The sequence below is a fragment of the Syngnathus acus genome, chromosome 1, assembly GCF_901709675.1.
Source record: "Syngnathus acus chromosome 1, fSynAcu1.2, whole genome shotgun sequence".
Classification (NCBI taxonomy): Eukaryota; Metazoa; Chordata; class Actinopteri; order Syngnathiformes; family Syngnathidae; genus Syngnathus; species Syngnathus acus.
Window position 1 is genome coordinate 14,870,076 of NC_051087.1, and position 21,351 is coordinate 14,891,426.

General features: G+C 49.7%; 1 long non-coding RNA gene across 1 annotated transcript; it reads right to left on the reverse strand.

The window, feature by feature from the left end:
- Nucleotides 1-1,650: 1,650 nt before the first annotated feature.
- On the reverse strand, nt 1,651-16,098 carry LOC119125064. Its single transcript, XR_005098436.1, has 4 exons — nt 16,088-16,098; nt 14,010-14,017; nt 10,185-10,189; nt 1,651-1,736 (listed from the first exon to the last, which is right to left on the reverse strand). It is a non-coding gene; the product is annotated as an uncharacterized LOC119125064 (long non-coding RNA).
- Nucleotides 16,099-21,351: the final 5,253 nt, after the last annotated feature.

Sequence of the window (21,351 nt, forward strand, 5' to 3'; positions counted from 1 at the left end):
CAGTTGGAGAAGAGGAAAGACCGATGTGTCTGCTGTGTCTAAAAATGCTCGCAGCGGACAGCATGAAGCCAAATAAATTGGCGCGTCACTTAAATACGTTACACCCCGATCACGCTGATAAGCCACTTGAGTTTTTTCAGCGAAAACGTGCTGAATATGGCCAACAGTCATCCCGTTTTGTGAAGGCTACTTCAGTAAACCATCGAGCGCTGTTAGCATCATATAAGGTGGCGTACCAAATCGCGCAGTGCAAAAAGCCCCACACCATAGCAGAGGAGCTAATACTGCCTGCAGCATTAGACATGGTCTCTGTCATGCTGGACGACGCCAGTGCAGCAAAACTAAAAACTATCCCTCTGTCCAATGACACTGTCGCCAGACGTATAGATCAGTGGTCCCCAACCACCGGGCCGCGGACCGGTATCAGTCCGTGGGTCACTTGGTACCGGGCCGCCAAGCCGCACAGGAAAAAAAAATATATATATATATATATTTTTTTTTCATTGACGATCAATTCATTCAGGTTAAGACGCTCGTCCCGGTCACGTGACATGTTTCCCCAGTCGAGCCCGCAAAGCTAGCAAAAATGAGTAAGAATTTATTTTGAAAAATGTAAAAAATTTGGCGAATCTCTCCCAATTACATCTGTCGGTGCATCTGAAAAATAAGGACTCTTGACACAGGGCGCTCGTCTCGGTCACGTGACATGTCACCACAGTCAAGCCCGCGAGGCAAGCAAAAATGAGCAAGAAACAGAGAAGTTTGGAAAGCTTCTTCGGAAAGGGAAAAACGTCCAATGAGGACACTGAAGAAGAAGAGGCTACGACTTCTAAAAAAAGGAAAGCTGCATTTAAAAGAACATTTCTGGATTCCTACTTAAAATATGGATTTATCGCCACAGGTGACTCTGACGCGCCAAGTGCACTCCGCATATGTGGCGAAAGGCTAGCTAACGAGGCAATGAAGCCTTCAAACCTGCTTCGGCACATGAAGACCAAGCATCCTGCATTTAAAGACAAACCTTAACCACTTCGGGTGTCATTGTCTCCGATTACACCTAGATGGGAACGGCTCATTTCTGAGAAAAGAGCTCGGTGCTCCCACTAATTCAACGTTTTATTTTTATGTGGTTTATATTTGTTTTTATGCCAGTCGTATCATTTTATTTCATCCTATTTATATATATAAATATTTAAATAATAAATATATAAATATATTTATTTATATAAAGGCCGGTCCGCGAAAATATTTCTGACACGTAACCGGTCCGTGGTGCAAAAAAGGTTGGGGACCACTGGTATAGATGACATCGCTAACGATCTTCAAGAACAGCTGGTAGATAAACTCAAAGACAAACGTTTTGCCTTACAGTTTGATGAAGCAACTGACAGCAACAAAGACTGTCTGTTTATTGCTTATGTACGTTTTTTATTGATTTGATTTAATTTTGCAATGGTGCAATTAGTTGGTCAAACATGTTTACAGTTTAAACAAGGATTTATTTATTCTTAATTTCAGGCATTGATGCACTTAAAATCTTTTCTGTTGCAGACTTTAAACACGATTTGATAAAGTTATTCTTTGTAAGTTTGACCATATGTCTTTCTTTTTTTCTTTAATGTTAATTAGGATAAAATGTTATGCAGAGATGGATAGTCACGGTGGGGAGTGGGGGGCGCGAATAGTTTTCTTCTTGCTAGGGGGGGCGTAACAGAAAATAATTGAGAAGCACTGATCTAAAGAAACACGACGTTACAGACAGATGACAAAAAACACTAGATATTATATACATCAGCTTAACTACAGAAATTAGTTAATATAGCCACAGTGTTTGAACGATTAAACAGCGACATAGAGACAGACAGCAGTTCAGTCTAACTGCATAACCTGTCAGCGTAACTGTGATTACGCAATCCTCAGAGGAGGCAAGGCACGAAGTTGCCTGCTCCGAGCGACTTGTCTAGTTTCAACATAACTATAAAAATTCAGCGATTTTGGTTCAAAATGATACAAAACGACTGAAATTGAAAAGAAAATGACTTTATAATAAAAATAATTGAATTAGTTTTTTCCCCTATTAATGATGACAGGGGAGGCATGGTCTCCCTTGCCTCCACTGACCACACGTCCCTGGAAGCAGGGCTGTGGACTCGGACTTGGGGACTCAGACTCGGTCGGACTCGGTCATTTTTGCCGGACTCGGACTCGGAGCTGAGTCCACCGAGTCCGACAATAAAAAAAATACGTTCATATCAACATTTGTGTTTATTTTTCGTGCGTATTTGCTTCGCTTGAGTTCAATATGGTTTTTGGTCAAACGCGCCTGCGCGTGAGGGGAAATCCCGCAAAGGAGGAGGGACAAACAGAGCGATTGGTTTTGCTGGCTTTTTAATGAATGGCGACTGTGACTACGGGGGCGCATTAGGTCCAGAAATGCTGACAAGACGCTTGCCAAAATGGCAAGGAAAAAATGCACAGCTAAACGAATATATGACGATGAACACAGGACGTTTTTAACGGAGTTAAAGTTGTTTTTTGTTGAACGCTATGGCAAGCCATTCTGCCTGATATGTCGGACGTCATTGGTGCATTTAAAAGCTTCAAATGGTCAGCGCCACTTCAGCTCACTTCATGCCAATATCGATAAGGACTTTGCAAAAGGGACTGAATTTCGCAAGCACAAGTTTGGAGACTTTGAAAAGTCAGGCAGAAAAATAGGTACAGTTTTTCAAAGAAATTACAAAGCACTCAGAGACTGTCACACTTGCATTGTTTCAACTGGCTTGGAACATTGCACGGGCTAAAAAGCCATACAATGAAGTGGAGTTCGTTAAAATATGCCTCAGTGACGTTATTGAATTTTATTTTCATCATGCTGCTGAGAATGCGCGTAGGAATACTGTCCACAGCCCTGCTTGCTTGTTATGAAGACAAATTTAGTTGTTGCGTGCGCGCCCGCGCCTGCCTGCCTGCGTGCGTGCACGTACAAGACCCACAATGCCCCGCGCGCAGCCAAGATGGAAGAACCCGGGAGTAGCGAGAGAACAATGTTTTGCCTCTAGATTTGGGGGGGAAACGGAGCGTAAGTTACGATCAATGCGGCCACGTTGAGTTGCACTTAGGCTAATGTTTACATTATGTACCAATGTCAAGGACGATTATGTCACCCAGCTTATATCATTGATGTGTTTCGATAGTTGTGGGGTCGTCACTAATTATTTGTGTTTAGATAAATGTCTGAGCTATAATGGTGTAATTAATGATTAAAACTTGAAAGTATCTGTTTATTGTATTCGTTTATATGTTTAATAAAGACAAAGCCATCACAAAACGGTTGTAATTATTTAGATTTTGATCTAAATTAGCCTTGAATAAAGACTAAGCAGTCACATGAATTAACAGAAAAAATGGACAGCCGGACTCAGTCTCGGACTCTGACTCGTGGTCAAGAGGCCGGCCGGACTCGGTGCAAAAATCCGACCGAGTCCACAGCCCTGCCTGGAAGCCATAGAAAGTCAGTCGGCATCCGGGCCGCGCGGTCAGGTTTTCTCGGGTCCTCTCGGCTCATCTCGCGAGGTTCGACCTCCGAATTTTTGTTTGACAACCTAAGCAAAAAAATCTCGAATTTTTCGTTCGAGAACCGGGACGTTCGAAAACCGAGGTTTGACTGTATGCCATATATTGGAACGGACAACAGTGGACGGTAACAATGTGGCGGTGCAATTTTCTGTCTCCTGTTGCAGACTCTTCACTAATGACGTAATGTCGCATTTCATTATGCATGGTGGTGGCCATAATGGCAATATTGCCTTTAAAAAGACTGCCTTCTATGACGTCGTCAAAAGTCATTTTTAAAAAATAAACAGTTCAATAGTTATTTGAGGATTGTGCCATGTTAGTGTGACGGATGTGCATGTTTTTTGAGATGTCCGTTTTTGAGCAAGGAAAACAAAGATGTGGAGTAACATTTGATTATTTTTTGGCAAGATCTTGGGTTGTTTAATGGCGGCCAGTACATGAGGGATGGCAGCAGATAAAACAACAATCCCCATTCTCCAATTCAGAAGGTTTTCTACTGTACAGAATAGGCGGAAAAGCGTCACCTGACCATTTGGTACCTATGTGTATTGGGAGGTTACGTATATGTGCGCGTGTGTGCGTGTGCGTGTAAGAGGACGGGATGGGGTAATGTTCATACAGTATCTCACAAAAGTGAGTACACCCCTCTCATATCTGCAATGTTTTGATTATATCTTGTCATGGGACAACACTGAAGAAATTACACTTTGATCCAACGTTAAGTAGTCACTGTAAAGCTTGGATAGCAAAGTATATTTATTGTTACTTTTAAGTAACTCGATATACAACAATGAATGTGTTTAATGCTAGCAACAAAAGTGAGTACACCCCAACTGAAATTGTCAAAATCGGACCCAAATGTCAATATTTTGTGTGGCCACCATTATTATTTCCATTGTTTGCTCATCTCACTGAAACATTTAAGCCTACCAAGCAGAAACATATCCATTCTTGACGTAGAGTCTCTCCTAAAATTGATCACAGTGACTAACTGACCTTAATCATGATCGACAAAATCAGTCAATTGTACGTATTTTGAACAAAATGGCTGGGTGGGAGAAGGGGTTAGGCCAGGGGTGGGCAAACTACGGCCCGCGGGCCACATCCGGCCCACGGGACCGTTTAATCCGGCCCGCCAACCCTGAATAAATTGTATTATTAACCCAACATTTTTTTGGGTCATTTTGCCTGCAATGACTGCGTTTCCCCAGTAGATGGGGAACCGCTCGCCTGCGCATTTACTACCGGAAGCCGTGTCAGAAAGCTCGGTGCACACTCACAAGTGCGTGAACGTACTCAGTAGTACGGACATGGCGCACTCGCGCTCTATTTGTATCAGTCCCGAATTTAGAGCGTGGGCTGTGACGACAGCATTCTTGTAATTCGCGCGCTGAGCTTTCAGATACAGTTTTACGCTAAAGCCACCCACAAACCTTCCCCTGGAATCCTTCCATTAAAATGAGTCGCCCAAGGAAAAGCAAGGTGGACACTGAGTGCCGAGTGTTTAAAAAAGAGTGGCCAATTTGGCTCGACGTACGCGACGTGACGTTCAGCCACATGAGCATCAACATCAACCCGTCACAAATCTAGGTAAACGGACCAACACCTCGGATCTCTCCTAAGAATTGCCACAACAAATTTTACTCCAGACTATGACGCACTAGCAAAAAAGGGAGACCAACAACACTGTTCCCACTGAAAATGAAGGGGAGGCTCTCAAGTTTGTTGTAAAAAAATGCATTTTGAATATAATTTGTACAAATAGCAGGGATTGAAACTAGCGACCATTCTCATTTTCAAACAATGCAGGATGCTCAAGGACATTGATGCACCACCTGTTTGCGACTAATCTTAACCTGTAAAGTTCTTAAGGCTGACTTTAAGGAAGTGTTTCCCGTTTCCTCATCTCTGTTACCAGGTGTTTGTGAGTAAAAACTCTGCTCTGATTTTCAGATATCCCTCACTGTGTTGCCGTTTTGATTACTTTATTTGGATGTATGCTTTCACCGATTCTTCAAGATGATATATTTGGTCAGAATGTTTGCCGTTTGATGTGATCTCATAAGATAAACATCTTTCATTAATCTGACCTGCAGGCACTGAAGTGATGGAGACTGTTATTCATAATAACAGTGTCGTATTTTATGAGAATCACTGATAGCAGTTTTTTAGTGAATTTTTTTTTTTTGTGCTGTTAATAAATGCATTTGTTTTCAAAAAACGTTTTTTTGAATATCCATGCTTTACTACCTACTAAAGGCCAAAACCTTTTATGCAATGACTTTTACAGGTCGTTTATATTACTTCACACAAACACTACATCCATCTGCTCCTGGTTCGGCCCTCCGGTCCAAATTTAGAACCCAGTTCGGCCCGCAAGTCAAAAGGTTTGCCCACCCCTGCCCTAACCCCTTCTTCTCTGCAGCTGCCAAGACATACAGTTGCACAGCGCTGTGAAGCCATGGCTGAGTATGTAATTCAGCAAATTTAGAAGGATAACAGTGATTGTGTTTTTCACTGCAGTTGGACGAATCTACTGACGAGCGTGACACAGCACAGATGTGCATTTTCATTCATATAGTGTTTAGTGACCTCACTGCAAGAGTGGACAATACTTCCCATGAAATAAAAAAAGCAAGAAGACAAATTTCAGTCATTTAATTTTTTATTGAGAAAACTCCCAGTATACAAAATGGCATCTATTACGATTGATGGAGCACCCGCAATGGTTGGCCGTGTATTGCCAAATGCAGGCAGGACGATGCTTTTGCAGATTTCTTGAACTGCCATTGCATAATCCACCAACAAACGTTTTAGCGCTAAAATGCTCAAATTGAAGGAGATCATGGATGTGACAACAAAGATTGCCTGTTCTGTTCGAACTAGATTTCTTGAAAGACGGTTATTCCGTGCACACCTGGAGAAGGTTGACGAGCTGAAAAAGTGTGAGCACCCCTGCTCTATATGATGATCATCACCCATTAAGAACATTTACTAAGAAGAGCTATAGTCAAAAACCATGAATGACACTGACTATATAAATGCTTGTGAAAAGAAAACATTAACAGTTTTTGACATTCTGAACTAGAGAAGCTGATTTACATTCCAAACTTCTACAAGTGATGATCTTTCAATTTAACTAGGCACACATTTTCAATATTTCCACAGCAAAATATTTGTATTTTCACCAGCATAATAGACATTCTAACAGAATCCTACAGATTTTAGTGAAATTTGCTGACGACACGACTCTGGTGGGTCTCATCACCAAGGGCGACGAGACTCAATACAGGTTGGAGGTTGACCTTCTGACCACGTGGTGCAGGGACAACAACCTCCTGCTGAACGTCAACAAGACCAAGGAGATTGTTGTTGACTTCCGGAAGGGTCACACCCAACACCTGCCGCTGACCATCGACGGTGCTGTGGTGGAGAGAGTGAGCAGCACCAGGTTCCTGGGGGTGCACATCAGTGAGGATCTCTCCTGGTCCACCAACACCGCATCACTGGCGAAGAAAGCTCAGCGCCGCCTGTACTTCCTGCGGAAACTCAGGCGAGCAAGTGCTCCTCCGGCCGTCATGACTACATTCTACCGTGGCACCATTGAGAGCGTCCTCTCCAGTTGTATCGCTGTTTGGGGTGGTAGCTGCACTGAATACAACATGAAGGCCCTGCAGCGTATAGTGAACACGGCTGGTAAGATTATTGGTGCTTCACTCCCCTCCCTGAAGGACATTTACACCTCCCGTCTCACCCGCAAGGCGACCGCGATTGTGAGTGATGTGAGTCACCCCGCTCACTCTTTGTTTGATCTTCTGCCCTCTGGGAAGAGGTACAGGAGCCTGCGGTCCCGCACCACCAGACTCACCAACAGCTTCATACTCCAGGCTGTTAGGATCCTGAACTCTCTCCCCCCTTCTGCGTAGCGTCCTGTACTTTTGCGCTATATTCTGACTGTCTGCTGTATGCACACTTGCTCCTCTTATTTATTATGTTATTTGTTTATTTATTATTTATTCATCACTCTTATTTATTCGTTGTTTGTGCCTTCTTGTTTTTATTTTTTTGTGTTGTTTACTTGTATGTAGTACGTATATTACCGCCTGGAGCTGAACCCGCTCAAGACCGTGGAGATGACAGTGGACTTCAGGCGTGACCCTTCACCACTTTTAACCCTCACTATCCGCAGTAATACTATTCTCTCCACAGACACCTTCAAGTTCCTGGGAACCACAATCTCTCGGGACCTGAAATGGACCGGCCACATAGACTCTGTCCGGAAGAAGGCCCAGCAGAGGCTGTACTTCCTGAGACAGCTCAAGAAGTTCAACCTGCCGTGAGAGCTTCTGAAGACCTTCTACACTGCCATCATCTAGTCTGTCCTCTGCACCTCCATCACTGTCTGGTTTGGATCGGCCTCCAAACAAGACAAGCACAGACTGCAACGGACAATCAGGACTGCAGAAAAGATCATTGGAATCAACCTCCCATCTATCCAAGACTTGTACCTGTCCAGGACCAGGAAACGTGCAAGGAACATCTCTACAGACCCTTCTCACCCAGGTTGCAGTCTGTTTGAACTACTCCCCTCCGGACGGCGTTATAGAGCTCGGTACGCCAAAACCAGCAGACACAGAGACAGCTTCTTCCCCCAGGCTGTTGCTCTGATGAACTCACACCACTCTTAGAGTCTCAGAGTCATTACTGTGCAATAACATCCTGCTCTCCACACCTTTTTTGAATTTGTCTACACTGTTTGTACTATGTGTCCTCTCTGCATCCATTGACGCCTGGTCATCCTGGAAGAGGGACCTTCCCATCTGTGGTCTCTTCTCAAGGTTTCTCATTTCCCCTAGCTGGAGTTTTGAGTTTTTCCTTGCCCTTTTGGGAGTTTAAGATCAGGGGATGTTTGAGAATATTTGCCATTTTTCACATGTCCTGAGTGTTGTTAGTCACCTAAATGTTGAACAGAGGGTGTGATTTACCGAAGTCAAATTCCTTGTTTGGCACGCTCAAACATGGCGAATAAAAAACTCTTGAATCTTGAATATTGTGTACTATGTCTTGTCACCGTGGGATAGTGGGAACGTAATTTCGATTTCTTTGTGTGTCTTGTCATGTGAAGAAATTGACAATAAAGCAGACTTTGACTTTGACTTTTGAATTCCCCACTCATATGTGGGTTTGGATTCCGGACGTGCCGTGTTTTTAAGATTGTGTGGTGCTTTCTCCAAGGCCGGCATAATTCACTTTACCATATGTGTGTTCTGTTATATGTTAAGACCAGGGCTGTGGACTCGGACTCGGGGACTCGGACTCGGTCGGACTCGGTCATTTTTGCCGGACTCGGAGCTGATTTTGACCGAGCCCACCGAGTCCGACAATAAAAAAAAATACAATTTTCTTAGGTTCATTTACCTGACATGTTTCGGCGGGTTCTTTCGCCTTCATCAGAGTTCGCGCGCGGCGTAACGCCATCTCCCCGTCCGCCTCGACGCTCGCGTCGGAAACAAAAACACAATGTGTTGACTCTGATGAAGGCGAAAGAACCCGCCGAAACATGTCAGGTAAATGAACCTAAGAAAATTGTTTGATATAGAAGAACCAGTGAAGTAATTGAAAAAGAAAAAACAAGATGAACCTAGTACAACTAAAAAAAAATACGTTCAATTTTATTTTCATCATGCTGCTGAGAATGCGCGTAGGAATACTGTCCACAGCCCTGCTTACGATCAAGTTTGAAAAAGAACTTGACAGCATTGAGCGCCGCCGGCGTTTGTCGGCCGCCACCTCGCCAACCGGTCAAACGCGCATGCGCGTGAGGGGAAATCCCGCAAAGGAGGAGGGACAAACAGAGCGATTGGTTTTGTTGGCTTTTTAATGAATGGCGACTGTGACTACGGGGGCGCATTATGTCCAGAAAAGCTGACAAGACGCTTGCCAAAATGGCAAGGAAAAAATGCACAGCTAAACGAATATATGACGATGAACACAGGACGTTTTTAACGGAGTTAAAGTTGTTTTTTGTTGAACGCTATGGCAAGCCATTCTGCCTGATATGTCGGACGTCATTGGCGCATTTAAAAGCTTCAAATGGTCAGCGCCACTTCAGCTCACTTCATGCCAATATCGATAAGGACTTTGCAAAAGGGACTGAATTTCGCAAGCACAAGTTTGGAGACTTTGAAAAGTCAGGCAGAAAAATAGGTACAGTTTTTCAAAGAAATTACAAAGCACTCAGAGACTGTCACACTTGCATTGTTTCAACTGGCTTGGAACATTGCACGGGCTAAAAAGCCATACAATGAAGTGGAGTTCGTTAAAATATGCCTCAGTGACGTTATTGAATTTTATTTTCATCATGCTGCTGAGAATGCGCGTAGGAATACTGTCCACAGCCCTGCTTGCTTGTTATGAAGACAAATTTAGTTGCTGCGTGCGCGCCCGCGCCTGCCTGCGTGCGTGCACGTACAAGACCCACAATGCCCCGCGCGCAGCCAAGATGGAAGAACCGCGAGAACAGCGAGAGAACAATGTTTTGCCTCTAGATTTGGGGGGGGAAACGGAGCGTAAATTACGATCAATGCGGCCATGTTGAGTTGCACTTAGGCTAATGTTTACATTATGTACCAATGTCAAGGACGATTATGTCACCCAGCTTATATCATTGATGTGTTTCGATAGTTGTGGGGTCGTCACTAATTATTTGTGTTTAGATAAATGTCTGTTAAAAGCGCTATAATGGTGTAATTAATGATTAAAACTTGAAAGTATCTGTTTATTGTATTCGTTTATCCATCCATCCATCCATCCATCTTCTTCCGCTTATCCGGGGTCGGGTCGCGGGGGCAGCAGCTTCAGGAGGGACTCCCAGACTTCCCTCTCCCCAGCTACTTCATCTAGCTCATCCCGGGGGATCCCAAGGCGTTCCCAGGCCAGCCGAGAGACATAGTCTCTCCAGCGCGTCCTGGGTCGTCCCCGGGGTCTCCTACCGGTGGGACATGCCCGGAACACCTCCCCAGGGAGGCGTCCAGGAGGCATCCTGATGAGATGCCCGAGCCACCTCATCTGGCTCCTCTCAACGTGGAGGAGTAGCGACTCTACTCCGAGTCTCTCCCGGATGACCGAACTTCTCACCCTATCTCTAAGGGAGAGCCCGGACATCCTGCGGAGAAAACTCATTTCGGCCGCTTGTATCCGGGATCTCGTTCTTTCGGTCACGACCCATAGCTCGTGACCATAGGTGAGGGTAGGAGCGTAAATCGACCGGTAAATTGAGAGCTTTGCCTTTTGGCTCAGCTCTCTCTTTACCACGACGGACCGGTACAGAGTCCGCATTACTGCCGACGCTGCACCGATCCGCCTGTCGATCTCACGCTCCATCCTCCCCTCACTCGTGAACAAGACCCCAAGATACTTAAACTCCTCCACTTGGGGCAGGATCTCATCCCCGATCCGGAGAGGGCATTCCACCCTTTTCCGATCGAGGACCATGGACTCGGATTTGGAGGTGCTGACCCTCATCCCGACCGCTTCACACTCGGCTGCGAACCGCTCCAGTGAGAGCTGGAGATCACGGCCTGAAGGAGCCAACAGCACAACGTCGTCTGCAAAAAGCAGAGACGCGATGCTGAGGTCCCCAAACCGGACACCCTCAACGCCTCGGCTGCACCTAGAAATTCTGTCCATAAAAATTATGAACAGAATCGGTGACAAAGGGCAGCCTTGGCGGAGTCCAACCCTCACTGGGAACGAATCCGACTTACTGCCGGAAATGCGGACCACACTCTGGCATCGGTGATACAGGGACCGAACCGCCCTTATCAGTTGGCTCGGTACCCCGTACTCCCGAAGCACCCCCCACAGAACCTCCCGAGGGACACGGTCGAACGCCTTCTCCAAGTCCACAAAACACATGTGGACTGGTTGGGCGAACTCCCATGCACCCTCGAGGATCCTGTTGAGGGTGAAGAGCTGGTCCACTGTTCCACGGCCAGGACGAAAGCCACACTGTTCCTCCTGAATCCGAGGTTCGACCTCCCGACGGACCCTCCTCTCCAGCACCCCTGAATAGACCTTACCAGGGAGGCTGAGGAGTGTAATTCCCCTGTAATTGGAACACACCCTCCGGTCCCCCTTCTTAAAGAGGGGAACCACCACCCCAGTCTGCCAATCCAGAGGCACTGTCCCCGATGTCCACGCGATGCTGTAGAGACGTGTCAGCCATGACAGCCCCACAACATCCAGAGCCCTTAAGAAATCCGGGCGGATCTCATCCACCCCCGGGGCCTTGCCACCGAGGAGTTTTTTAACTACCTCAGTGACTTCAACCCCAGAGATTGGAGAGTCCGCCTCAGAGTCCCCAGGCCCTGCTTCCACAATGGAAGGCGTGTCGGTGGAATTGAGGAGGTCTTCGAAGTATTCTCCCCACCGACACACGACGTCCCGAGTCGAGGTCAGCAGCACGCCATCTCCACTGTAAACAGTGTTGACGTTGCACTGCTTCCCCCTCCTGAGACGCCGGATGGTGGACCAGAATTTCCTCGAAGCCGTCCGGAAGTCATTCTCCATGGCCTCGCCGAACTCCTCCCACGCCCGGGTTTTTGCCTCAGCAACCGCCGAAGCCGCGTTCCGCTTGGCCACCCGGTACCTGTCAGCTGCCTCCGGAGTCCCGCAGGCCAAAACGGCCCGATAGGACTCCTTCTTCAGCTTGACGGCATCCCTTACCGCCGGTGTCCACCAGCGGGTTCGGGGATTGCCGCCACGACAGGCACCAATGACCTTACGGCCACAGCTCCGGTCGGCCGCCTCAACAATGGAGGCGCGGAACAAGGTCCACTCGGACTCAATGTCCCCCACCTCCCCCGGGACGTGGGAAAAGCTCTGCTGGAGGTGGGAGTTGAAGCTCTTCCTGACAGGGGATTCCGCCAGATGTTCCCAGCAGACCCTCACAGAACGTTTGGGTCTGCCAGGTCGGACCGGCATCTTCCCCCACCATCGGAGCCAACCCACCACCAGGTGGTGATCAGTTGACAGCTCCGCCCCTCTCTTCGCCCGAGTGTCCAAAACATGCGGCCGCAAATCCGATGACACGACTACAAAGTCGATCATCGAACTGCGGCCTAGGGTGTCCTGGTGCCAAGTGCACACATGGACACCCTTATGTTTGAACATGGTGTTCATTATTGAAAATCCGTGTCGAGCACAGAAGTCCAACAATAGAACACCGCTCGGGTTCAGATCGGGGGGGCCGTTCCTCCCAATCACGCCCTTCCAGGTCTCACTGTCATTGCCCACGTGAGCATTGAAGTCACCCAGTAGAACGACGGAGTCCCCAGAAGGAGCGCTCTCCAGCACTTCCTCCAGGGACTCCAAGAAGGGTGGGTACTCTGAGCTGCCGTTTGGTGCATAGACACAAACAACAGTCAGGACCCGTCCCCCCACCCGAAGGCGGAGGGAGGCTACCCTCTCGTTCACCGGGGTGAACCCCAATGTGCAGGCGCCCAGCCGGGGGGCAATAAGTATACCCACACCTGCTCGACGCCTCTCACCGTGGGCAACTCCAGAGTGGAAGAGAGTCCAGCCCCTCTCGAGAGGGCTTGTACCGGAACCCAAACTGTGCGTGGAGGCAAGTCCGACTATATCTAGTCGGAACTTTTCTGCCTCGCACACCAGCTCGGGCTCCTTTCCAGCCAGAGAGGTAACATTCCATGTCCCAAGAGCCAGCTTCTGCAGCCGGGGATCAGACCGCCAAGGTCCCTGCCTTTGGCCGCCGCCCAGCTTGCAATGCACCCGACCCCTTTGGCCCCTCCCACAGGTGGTGAGCCCATGGGAAGGGGGACCCACGTTTCCTTTTCGGGCTGAGCCCGGCCGGGCCCCATGGGCGAAGGCCCGGCCACCAGACGCTCGCCTTCGAGCCCCGCCTCCAGGCCTGGCTCCAGAGGGGGGCCCCGGTGACCCGCGTCCGGGCGAGGGAAAACGTGATCCATTAATTTTTTTCATCATAAGGGGCTGATGAGCCGTGCTTTGTCTGGCCCCTCACCTAGGACCCGTTTGCCATGGGTGACCCTACCAGGGGCATGAAGCCCCAGACAACATGGCTCCTAGGATCATAGGGGCACGCAAACCCCTCCACCACGATAAGGTGACGACTCACGGTATGTGAGTCATACTCATGTATTCGTTTATATGTTTAATAAAGACAAAGCCATCACAAAACTGTTGTAATTATTTAGATTTTGATCTAAATTAGCCTTGAATAAAGACTAAGCAGTCACATGAATTAACAGAAAAAAATGGACAGCCGGACTCGGACTCGTGGTCAAGAGGCCGGACTCTGACTCGGTGCAAAAATCCGACCGAGTCCACAGCCCTAGTTAAGACATTCTGATTAAATTTAGAGTTGTGGTTCCTTTAAGAGTTCCGGTGACGGCTTTTTCTGTCATGCGCATGGGATGTACTTTGGTCAGTTAATAAACATGACTCACAGAGTCTGAATGTGAGAAGTTTTCGGCTCGTTTTCTACGCCTTTAAAGTACTACATGGTATCTGCCCTCGGAAGTTCTACAGCTTTGAGGGTGGTGAGCCTTGTTAAACGTCCTCCTCTGACAAGAAAGTATGAATCTCTGAAGGAATACTTACTAAAGACGTTTGAACTGTCTGGCACTGAGAGGGCCTGTAGGCTTTTCTCTTTTCAGGGGCTCGGTGACAGGAAGCCCTCAGAACTAATGGACTGGATGCTCGATCTGCTGGGTGACCACAAGCCGGATTTCCTTTACCTCTACCCTTTCCTGCGCCAACTGCCTGCTAATGTGAGAGCTGCTTTGGCCAACACTGCCAGCACGGATTGCAGAGATGTTGCAGCTGAGGCTGACAAGTGTGTCCTGGCTAGTCAGCAGCCCTGCGCAGCTGCCCTCCTCCCTACTGGTCTTGGATCTGATGTACCGGATGGTCACACGCTCGTCGCAGCAGCAGCAGCTCCGCCTCGTCAAAAGTCTTCGGGTGTGTGCTTTTACCATGCCAAGTTTGGCTCCAAGGCAAAACGATGCCGCTCTCTATGCAGCTTTGGTGGTTTGGGAAACATCAAGGCTGGCGCTCACTAGTGGCCGTGAGCGTCGGCCATGCCGGCAGGCTGCTCTGCATCAAAGACTCCGTCTCCGGCTGACGCTTCCTCTGCGACACAGGGGCGCAGCGGAGTCTACTGCCTGCTTCACAGGAGGACGTGGTGGTGGACACCCACGGCCCCCCCATGGAAGCCGCCAATGGTATGGCACAAGGCGTGTCGAACTGTGTATTTGGGGGCATCGCTTTGGCTGGGACTTTGTGATGGCCAAGGTCGCTGCCCACCTTCTCTTCCACAGCAAAGCACGGTGTCGAGCACCACATTGACACCACTGGCCCGTCCGTATACGCCTGCGCTCGTTGCCTCGAGCCAAACAAGCTTGCCGTAGCCAAGACGGAGTTCGAGTCCATGGAGCGCCTGGGGATTGTTCGACGCTCCAACAGTCCTTGGGCCTCCCCCCTGCATCTCGTCCACAAACCAGGAGGGGGCTGAAGTCCTTGCGGGGACTACCGACGGGTCAACGACGTGACAACGCCTGACCGCTACCCGGTGCCCCACATCCAGGATTTTTCAGCACACCTGGCTGGCAAGGTCATTTTTTCGAAGACTGTTTCCTTCAGGTGCCCGCACACTCTCTCGACATCCCAAACACAGCTGTGATCACACCATTTGGTTTGTTTGAGTTCCTGCGCACACCAGTTTGGCTCAGAAATGCTGCTCAAACTTTCCAGCGGCTCATTGACTACGTGTTACGGGATCTGCCTTTTGTGTTTGTGTACCTTGACAACATCCGGGTGGCCAGTTCATCGCCTTCAGAGCACCTTTTGCACCTTCGTACTCTGTTTGAGCACCTTACAGAGCACGGGCTCATCATCAATCCTGTCAAGTGCGAGTTCGACCTTTCCACCATGGACTTTCTGGGGCACAGAGTCACAAAGGACGGGATCGTTCCTCTCCCGTCAAAAGTAGAGGTCGTCACTACTTTCCCGCGCCCAGTCACTGTCAAAGCCTTATAGCAGTTCCTTGGCATGGTTAACTTTTACCACTGTTTTCTCCCCAGGGCTGCCCAAACCATATGACCCTTGTATGAAGCTCTGAAAGGTGGCAAGCCTAAACACCCTGTGGACTGGAACCCAGAAAGGGACAAGGCTTTTGCAGACGCTAAGACTGCCCTGGCTAAGGCTGCCATGTTGGCCCATCCCGCCTCCTCTGTCCAATCGCACTTACCACAGACGCCTCAGACTACGCAGTTGGTGCGGTTCACAAACTATGGGTGGGTAATGCTTGGCAGCCGCTCGCCTGTTTCAGAAGGCAGTTGTGTCCCAGTGAACGGAAGTATAGCACCTTCGACCGGGAGCTACTTGGTGTGTACCTCGCCATCCGACACTTTCATTCACTGCTGGAGGGACGCCGGTTCACCGTTTATGTGGACCACGAGCCTTTGACTTTCGCAATGTCCAAAGTCGTTCAACCATGCTCTGGCAGGCAACAGCGGCAGCTGACTTACATCTCGGAATTCACAATGGACATTGCACACCTTTCTGGAAAACACAACCAGGTTTCAGACTGCCTCTACCGTGCTGTTGCGGGAGCGGTCCACCTCGGCTTGGACTACAGCAGCATGGCAGCAGAGCAGGCCACTGAGCCGGACGTGCAGGCTTGCTGTTCATCCACTGCTGGACTGCAGCTGCATGAGGTGGCATTCGACGACGCTGGCACCACTCTGCTTTGTGACATCTCTATGGGCTCTCCTAGGCCTGTTTGCCTGTGAAGTGCAGGTGGCCTGATTCCGACGCCATCCATGGCCTCTCACACCCCGGTACCAAAGCCTCACAACGGCTGGTGGCAGCCAAGTATGTGTGGCACCGACTTAAAAAGGACGTGAAGCACTGGGCGACTGCACTGCAACCTACAGCAACAACCGCATAGTGAAATTTGCTGACGACACGACTCTGGTGGGTCTCATCACCAAGGGCGACGAGACTCAGTACAGGTTGGAGGTTGACCTTCTGACCGCGTGGTGCAGGGACAACAACCTCCTGCTGAACGTCAACAAGACCAAGGAGATCGTTGTTGACTTCCGGAAGGGTCACACCCAACACCTGCCACTGACCATCGACGGTGCTGTGGTGGAGAGAGTGAGCAGCACCAGATTCCTGGGGGTGCACATCAGTGAGGATCTCTCCTGGTCCACCAACACCGCATCACTGGCGAAGAAAGCTCAGCGCCGCCTGTACTTCCTGCGGAAACTCAGGTGAGCTAGTGCTCCTCCGGCCGTCATGACTACATTCTACCGTGGCACCATTGAGAGCGTCCTCTCCAGTTGTATCGCTGGCCCTCCAGCGCATAGTGAACACGGCTGGTAAGATTATTGGTGCTTCACTCCCCTCCCTGAGGACATTTACACCTCCTGTCTCACCCGCAAGGCAACCGCGATTGTGAGTGATGTGAGTCACCCCGCTCACTCTTTGTTTGATCTTCTGCCCTCTGGGGAGAGGTACAGGAGCCAGCGCTCCCGCACCACCAGACTCACCAACAGCTTCATACTCCAGGCTGTTAGGATCCTGAACTCTCTCCGCCCTTCTGCGTAGCGTCCTGTACTTTTGGGCTATATTCTGACTGTCTGCTGTATGCATAATTGCTCCATTTTTGCTCCTCTTATTTATTGTTATTTGTTTATTTATTCATCACTCTTATTTATTCATTGTTTGTGCCTTCTTGTTTTTTTTTGTGTTGTTTACTTGTATGTATATTGTGTACTATGTCTTGTCACCGTGGGATAGTGGGAACGTAATTTCGAGTTCTTTGTGTGTCTTGGCATGTGAAGAAATTGACAATAAAGCAGACTTTGACTTTGAACACCTGTGTCAATTGCCAACGTGCCAAAGTGCACCGCCACACCAAAGCGCCACTCGAATGGTTTCAAGTGCCCGAACGATGTTTCGACCACGTCAACATCGGCCTCGTTGGCCCACTTCCACCCTCGCAGGGGAACACTAATGTGCTCACCATGGTCGACAGGACACTACGGTAACTTATTTAACAATGAGATCAACTGTAATTACTACACTGATGACCAATTTAAAAGTAAATTTAATCTTGAACATGGAGTATCGATCATACACCGAAACAGCAGAAGCTTATATACAAATTTTCAAAATATAAAAGATTACTTAGGACCATTCGCCACACCCTTTAGTGTCATAGCCATCTCAGAAACCTGGCTGAGCCTGGAGAAAGGTGTCATGCTGTCGGGTTTTGTGGATTGTTTTGTTTTGTCCTGTCCGTCGTATTATCACTTCCTGTTTTATTTTGTATATCACGTTTCAGATCGTGGGTCCTTCCCCTGCACGGCAGTCCACTTGACCTCCTGTTATCCAACTACGTACACCTGTGTCGTCCGCCCTGATCGTCTGCACCTGTGTCCTCCCCCTTCCGTGTGTGTATTTAGCCTGCGTTTTCCCCTTGTCTTGTGCCAGTGCGTCTTGCTTGTCATGATCACCAGCGGTTCCTTAGTCACAGATATTCCCCGTGAAAGCCTTTTTGCCCAAGCTCTGTGTTTTGTTCGTTGGATTTTGCCTTCGTTTTTCCCTCAGTTTGAGGCGCCTTTTGTTTGCTGTTCTCAGCCTTTTTTCCCTCGTGTTGAGGCGCTTTTGTTTTTGCCTTTTTCCCTCATCTTGAGGCGCTTTTTGTTCCTGGTGCTATCTTCCGTGGAGGAAATAAATTCCTTTGTTTGAACTCTGCATTCGAGTCCTCTCCCTGCTCTGAGCCTGACATTACGCACTGGCCAGACATGGACTCGGCAGAGCCGGAGCAGCTGGCCGCCACAGTACGCTCCCAGGCGTCGCAGCTAGCCCAACACCAGCAGCAGGTAGATGCCCTGGGAGTTGGTGTTCATGAGATCATGACGACACAAGAAAACGTCAGAGCGGCGGTGGCCGCCCAGGTGGGAACACTGAGCCGGCAAATGCAAGACGTTCTCACGCTACTGACCGCGAGACCAGCAGTGACGCCCAGTCCACCAGCTGCTTCCCCGGTCGATCGTCCGGCTCCTGCCCCCATGGCGATGGGGGTCAGACTGGCTCCTCCTGAACGGTACGCCGGAGAACCCGGGCTCAGCAAAGCCTTCATCACAGAGTGCGAGATGCAGTTCGAGCGGTCCCCAGGCGACTGCCCCACGGAACGCTCCCGCGTGGCGTACCTGATCTCGTACCTGACGGGAAGGGCCCGGGCGTGGGCGACTGCAGAATGGGCCAGGGATTCCGCCACCTGTCATTCCCTCTCCGCCTTCATCGAGGCCCTGCGCACGGTGTTCGATCCGGTCTCCTCGGACCGAGAGAAGGCGCGTGAGCTGTGCCAGCTGACCCAGGGTCGAGAGTCGGTCAGCGACTACGCGATCCGGTTCCGCACTCTGGCCGCGGAATGCAGGTGGAACCGGACGGCCCTGTATGATGTTTTTCTCAAGGGTCTTTCCGGAACCATCCAGGACCAACTCATTCCCCTCAATCTTCCCGCTGACCTCGACGCTCTCATCGCGCTGGCTATCCGCACGGACAACCGCCTGCAGGACTGGAAGAAGCAGCGCGCAAGCCGGAGCGCGACCGTCTTCTCCCCCGTGGCAGGGGTGGCGTCACCACTCCTCGAGACGCACCGCCAACGATCGAACACGGCACTGCTACCGCCTGGGACTGAACCAATGCAGCTCGGCCGGGCCAAGTTGAGCGAAGAGGAAAAGCAGCGCCGACGCCAGGAAGGCAGATGCTATTACTGCGGTGCGCTAGGACATATCCTCCTCTCCTGCCCGGAGAGGAAGAACCTGAAGGTAAGCACCTTCTCCGTTAGCCAGCAGAAGGGTCGGACCCTACCCATCGGCACGCTTACATGCCTCGGGAAGATCACCGAACTTGGTGTGTTAATTGACTCCGGGGCAGATGAGAGTTTGATTGACTGGGCTTTTGCTCGGAGATTGGGGATAAGAACCGAACCGCTAGACACGACCGTGAAGGCCAAGGCGCTCAATGGTCAGGCGCTCTTTGATATATCCCATGTAACCGAACCTCTCTCGCTGTCTTTCGGGAATCATCACGAGAAAGTCAGACTGCACGTGGTAACCTCCCCCATGAATCCGATTATCCTCGGGTATCCGTGGCTTAAGTGCCACAACCCAACCATGGACTGGGCGTCCGGGGAGATAAGGGGATGGGGACCCCATTGCCAAGGGGCATGTATCGAACCTAACCCCCCGATCAGCCTTACCCGTGGTTCTAACCCCGACTCCGTTCCTCCTGTCCCAGACCCCGAAACCCCGGACCTGACCGGAGTACCAGTATGTTACCACCGACTCGCGGAGGTATTTAGCAAAGCCAAGGCTAGCTCTCTACCACCCCACCGTCCTTACGACTGCGCCATAGAGCTCCTGCCCGGCGCTACTATACCCAAGGGGAGGCTTTATTCCCTTTCGGGACCCAAAAAGCAGGCTCTAAATGAGTATATAGACGCGGGATTGATCAGACCCTCGTCCTCCCCTGCAGGGGCCGGTTTTTTCTTTGTGGGCAAAAAAGACGGTACCCTACGCCCCTGCATAGACTACAGTCCCCTCAACCAGATCACTATTAAGAATCGATATCCCCTTCCACTCATGTCAACCGTATTCGATCAGTTGCAGCAAGCCCGGGTTTTCACCAAGCTAGATTTGCGTAACGCCTACCACCTCGTGCGCATTCGGGAGGGCGATGAATGAAAAATGGGATTCAACACTCCCCGAGGACACTTTGAATACCTCGTGATGCCGTTTGGTCTCACCAATGCCCCCGCTGTTTTTCAGGCCATGATTAATGACGTTCTGAGAGACTTTATAGACCATTTTGTTTGTTTATTTGGCTGATATCCTAATCTATTCACCGGATATGAAGACCCATGAGTCCCATGTTAAGTCGGTCCTGCAACGCCTCCTGGATCATCAACTTTACGTCAAGGCTGAAAAAAGCGAGTTCCACGCCAAGTCTATGTCCTTCCTTGGCTTCATCATAGCCCCCGGTAAGGTACAGATTGACCCAGCAAAAGTAAGCGCGGTGACACAATGGCCTAGACCCGATAGTCGCAAGAAAGTGCAGCAATTTCTTGGCTTTGCTAATTTCTATAGACGATTCATCAGAGGCTTCAGCGCCACAGCGGCTCCCCTGCATGCTCTGACTTCCCCAACAGTTCCGTTCTGTTGGACGGCGAAGGCAGAGGCCGCCTTCCAGGAGCTGAAGAAGCGATTCAGCTCCGCCCCGATCCTCACACTGCCCGACCCATCTCGTCAGTTCGTGGTGGAGGTAGACTCCTCCAGTCAGGGAATCGGCGCCGTCTTGTCCCAAAGGTCACAGGCAGACAACAAGCTTCATCCGTGCGCCTACCTGTCCCGACGGCTGACACCCGCTGAGCAGAACTACGTCGTAGGAGATCGAGAGTTGTTGGTGGTGAAACAGGCTCTCGAAGAATGGAGACACTGGCTGGAGGGAGCCCAACAACCCCTTCTTGGTTTGGACTGATCACAAGAATCTACAGTACATCAAGAACGCTAAACGACTGAACTCACGCCAGGCTCGTTGGTCCCTTTTCTTTAACAGTTTCAATTTCACCTTGTCCTACAGACCGGGGGCCAAAAACATCAAGCCCGATGCGCTGTCGCGCGTCTACAGTCCAGATCCGGTGGCCAAGGAACCCGA